Source organism: Lutra lutra, chromosome 3, assembly GCF_902655055.1.
Source record: "Lutra lutra chromosome 3, mLutLut1.2, whole genome shotgun sequence".
Classification (NCBI taxonomy): Eukaryota; Metazoa; Chordata; class Mammalia; order Carnivora; family Mustelidae; genus Lutra; species Lutra lutra.
In genome coordinates this window covers 79,647,551-79,652,759 of record NC_062280.1, presented here as the reverse complement: position 1 = coordinate 79,652,759, position 5,209 = coordinate 79,647,551, and the positions used below count along the sequence as shown (strand labels likewise).

Here is a 5,209-nt window from a genome sequence, read left to right as displayed (position 1 = left end):
CTCATCCTTACACAGATAGAGCCTCCATCTCTGTCTCCTAATACAAAATATAGGAAAACTGAGAGTAGCAAGGAACTGTGTGATACAGACTAGGAACAGAATAGAAGAGAACAAGTATTGTCCTTGCTTTCCTGTTCTTCCATGCCTTCCAAAGCGCCCTACATTTGACCTATTATGCCTCTTGAGCAAAGTCAAGTAAGTTGTTTTATGAGATCAAGAAAAGGGGAAATTTCAAAAACAGAATAATGCTCGATTTTGTTATTCCAATGAAATTTTTTTTCTAATAACTTGTGAGACCCAAGAAGATAGAAGTGAAGTCTGAGTTGTCTTTGTATCTTCAGTCCTTAGTACAGTACTTAGCTCAAGCAAAGTTTGATGAATCAATCAATCAATCAATGGATGGATGGATGGATGAATGAATGAGTGAATGACAATTTGAACCCTTTCTTTTTTTTTTTTTAATTTTATTTTTTTATAAACATATATTTTTATCCCCAGGGGTACAGGTCTGCGAATCGCCAGGTTTACACACTTCACAGCACTCACCATAGCACATACCCTCCCCAATATCCATAACCCCACCCCCCCTCTCCCAAACCCCCTCCCCCCAATTTGAACCCTTTCAATAAGACTCTAAAACCATCTCATTTTTTACAGGAGAGAGTCAGTAATTTGTCAAACCAAATGTCTTTGAAATAACATATATATATATACACACACACACACACACACACACACACACGTATATATACACGTATGTATATGTATGTATACGTATGTATATGTATATGTATATGTATATATTACATTTACATATACATATACATACGTATACATACATATACATATATACATACATGCTTGTGTGTAATATACATACATACATGTATACATATATACATATACATATGTGTGTATATACATGTGTATATATACATATACATGCATGTATATATTGTATACATATATAACACATATATACATATGTACATACAAGTACATGTGTGTGTGCATATACACAAAATACATTGATAGAAATTTCCACTACTTCATTTTTACAGGTACTTGTGTAAATTCAGCACCTACCCTCATTTATCAGGCTCCCAATGCATCCATCATAAAGATGCCATTTGCCACACTTCTGTAGGTAGTTCAGGGCCTGTGCTTTATGACTGAATCATTTAAAAGAAACATTTAGGTAGTTGACCCACAGTGAATTTAACAAGAGCTTGACACGCATCAGCAGTATCGCTGCCAACTCATACACGGATGAAATTGGTGCTGACTGGGTGACAGCCTTTATTGTAGGACAGTGAGGGGCGTGAGGGAGTTTATTGTGAATGAGAATGACAGCACTTCAGAAAGGCCTGATGCAAATTCTTTGGCAGGTTATGTAGCCACATACAAAAGTACTCTTGCTGCTGTCACACAATATCATTTTTTTTAATGTCAAACTTGTATTATACTGCATTAAAAAAAAAAGTGAAAGAAAACTCTAGTCCTGATTAGGTGTGAAATAACAAATTAGAAATTATTTCAATCCCAAATCTGGACCATGATAAAAAATAAAGAAGAAAGAAAAGCCAACAGTGACTTCTGCTGTTCTCATGCTTGTGGCTTTAAAAAAAAAAAAAAAAGACTGGATTCTTCTATTAGAAAATATATTCTTTTCCATTTAATCATTTCAATTATTTAGCAAGCAAACACTTGAACATTATCAATGGAATTATAGTGCTAATCTCCACTGTTTCCAAGAAATTTCATTCAAAGTCAAATTCATTCTGGATGGAATGAGTTTAGTTACCTCCTTTCTACACTCCTGCCTTCACTTTCTGCAAAAGGCCATTTCTCTTGTTCATTCTCAGTCTGTCCCTCCACTGAGCCAACTGCTCCTACTGTTAATCTTCAGAATTCCATGAAACCTATTACCTATCTACCTAGACCTCTGTTTAGTGCCTCCTACTAAACTTTCTTGACACTATGTTCTGACCACTTATCTGTTACCTGCTTAACAACAGTGAAACCTCGGACTTAGCAAGTATAACTACAGCCCGGTCACTGTACTTAGAACTTTACATCAGTTATCTCTAATCCTCACCATAGCCCACCGAGGCAGGTAACAGCATCACAGTTTCACTGGTAAAGAAACTGAAGCTGAGAGGGCTGAGCAGTTTGTCCTAGGAAAGGATATATGGGAAAAGCATGTGGCCTTTGAATTAAACAAATCTGAGGAGTCCTATCATTAGCTAGGTATACGATCCTAAGCAATTTTACTTGACCTCTTTAAGCCTGTTTCTCAATAATAAAACAGAAATAATGAAATGTAATGGGGACTTTGGGGTAACAGAAGATGTACCCTATGGACCTGAACCATCTATGGCCATGCCACATAATGACTTTTCTTTCCTGATTAAGAGAAAAGAAAATATTAGTAAACTTTTATTCCCAGGATGGATTGTCTAAGACCACTGAATAATAAAGATTTTTTTTTTAATAAAGATTTTTGTATTTATTTACTTATTTGAGAGCGAGCAAGCGAGCGAGAGAGCATGCAGGCGCCTGTGCACATACAAGCAGGGTGGAAGGGTGCAGAGGCATAGAGAGAGAGAGAGAGAGAGAGAATCTAGAGCAGATGTCCACTGAGCGTGGAGCCCAACTTGGCGCTCGATCCCAGGATCATGAGACCATGACCTGAGCTGAAACCAAGAGTCAGTGCTTAACTGACTGAGCCATCCATGTGCCCCAACTACTGCATTCTTTCATGTTCAATTCTTACATATTTTCCTCAGGGAGAATGAATGCATACATCCCACATCCTGCTTCAGGCATACTTCATCGTATAACATGAAGTTGCCCTAAACTACTTAAGCAAATGCTTCTCCTTTTTTTTCTTTTAAGGTATTACATTTTATCCTTGTTTGAGCTGAGCAAAAGAGCAGTAGGATTAAAACCTAGAGTCTCAGTAAAATTTTTTCCTCAGCCATGCCCTCTGCCTTATGGATGCTGGAAAAGTTCTAAATTGCTGGAGAAGGAGGATACAGAAATTTCCCACAATAATCTGGCAGTAAGTTTTTGCATTGCCTTCTGATTTTCCATTGCAAACATTAGCATTTAACAAAAGCTTGACACAAGACCCCCAGACACTTGAAATCCTTCACTTTCTAGCAGGGATCTAAAAAGCTTTGAGAACTACATTAAAAAATAGGGGGAAAAAGGTCACATGAAAACTTCTGACTATCTTCTGTCTGTTAGTGTCCTCACATTTACTTCCCTTTGCAATTCAAAGAACTAGAGTCTGGCCGAGAGAAAGGGGACACCCATAATTTCTGAGATCCTAAAACAAAGGGCAAACAAAAATAATAAAAACCTGCTCTTTGAGATAGATATAGATATAGATACAGATATAGATATAGATATATTCAGAAATAAGATTCTGTCTTTAAAAAATAAGTAAGCTTTTTTAAGATTTTTTTTTTAATTTATTTATTTGAGAGAAAGAGACCAAGAGAGCATGGACAGAGTGGGGGGAGGGATAGAGGGAGAAGGAGAGGGAGAAACAAACTCCCACCTGAGTGGGGAGCCAGATGTGAGGCTCAATCCCAGGACCCTGGAATCATGACCTGAGCCAAAGGGAGAAGCTTAACCAACTGAACCACTCAGACACCCCAAGAAACAAGTAAGCTTTGATAAAAGTAGACTCAAAGGTCCACATCAAGTTTTTGTTTATCCAGAGGCAGTAGATTATATTGTCACTGGCCCAGAAACTGATAATACCATTTTGGGGTTTAAAGCTCATTGGCAGGCTAAACTATTATCAGTGAGCTAGTTCCACCTCTCCATTCTTTTCTTTCTCATTCTTTTCTTTTCTCATATCTAACTAGATATGAGCACTCTCAGATCTGTATAGAGCTATCTTTGTGTCAGAATATATACATATATAATACATAATAAAATAATATAATATATATAATATGTATATAGAACATATACATACATAATATATAATAAAATAAAATACATAATAAAATACATAAAATGTTATAAATATGTGTAAGTATATATACGTGTGTATATCTATATAAACACCTATGTTATATAGATTTTGAGCTTTGTAAATATGGAATCATAAGACATACATGACTGCCATTGGAAATATTGATAGAATATAAATTTGTACCTGATACAAACTGCAAATCATTTACCATATAAATGAACTTGCTCTGGTTTGTTTCTTTCTCCCTTTCCTAATTCTGAGCTTTGCACAGTGACAGTATCATAGCCAATGAGGTTTATCTGACGTGCGATTATTGCTAATTGAAAATTTTTCCTTTTCCCACCTCCCTCCTTCTTTTCTCTAAAAGTATAAAACTTGGTGTAATTCCTAATGTCTGAAAAGTAATATACTCTGAACTTCTCACTACTGCAGTCATTTGTAAGGCGCTTCTATTCCTACAAGTGCTTCTAACAATTTCTACCCCTACAAAGAACATACAGATACGTTTTAATCTCTTGGTAATAGTGTCTACTTCATGAGACTACTGTAAAAATTATATGACATATTTATAAAGTACTTAGTATTCAATAAATAATTATGATTTACTTAATACTCCACTTACTTAAAGTCAGTACTGAAATACAAACCTAGGCTCTGCCATTTCTGTCATTTGGGCAAATTCATTTTCTTTTTGGTACTCAGCCTCCTTACCTATACTAAAAGAAGATAATATAGTATCTACCTCTCAGGTTTGTTAGCTCTGTGGAGCCTCTTTTATAACAGCATTCAATGCCATGCGTGAGTGCTCTACTGTCAAGATCCAATCATCTCCTGATGGCCCCACCTTGTAATACCTCACACTGGGTTTTAGGATTTCAACATCTGAGTTTGGGGGTGTGGGGGACTCTTTTAGACCATAGTATATACTCTAAATCCTGTATAGAACATATTTATACTATGAAAGAATTTGTTGTTTATCTGAAATTTAAATTTAATGAGGCAACCTATATTGGTATTTGCTAAACCTGACCACTCTACACTCTTCTATATCCAGTTCTAATATGCTAAATTATAGGAGGATGTACCTTTACTTCAGAATCTCATTACTATGAATTCTGTTTTTCTTTGGCCTTATTCACTAGCCAGGGGAGCACACGAAGAGATAAGAAAGACAATGCTAAAGCATGGAATTTCCTGTCGCATTCCCAACCTTAC

The 5,209-nt window shown here is 36.0% G+C and overlaps 1 non-coding gene across 1 annotated transcript; it reads left to right on the top strand.

Annotated features, from left to right (window-relative positions):
- The first annotated feature begins 4,253 nt into the window (after positions 1-4,253).
- On the top strand, positions 4,254-4,398 carry LOC125096539 (U4 spliceosomal RNA). The gene has a single exon (XR_007126223.1). It is a non-coding gene; the product is annotated as a U4 spliceosomal RNA (small nuclear RNA).
- Positions 4,399-5,209: the final 811 nt, after the last annotated feature.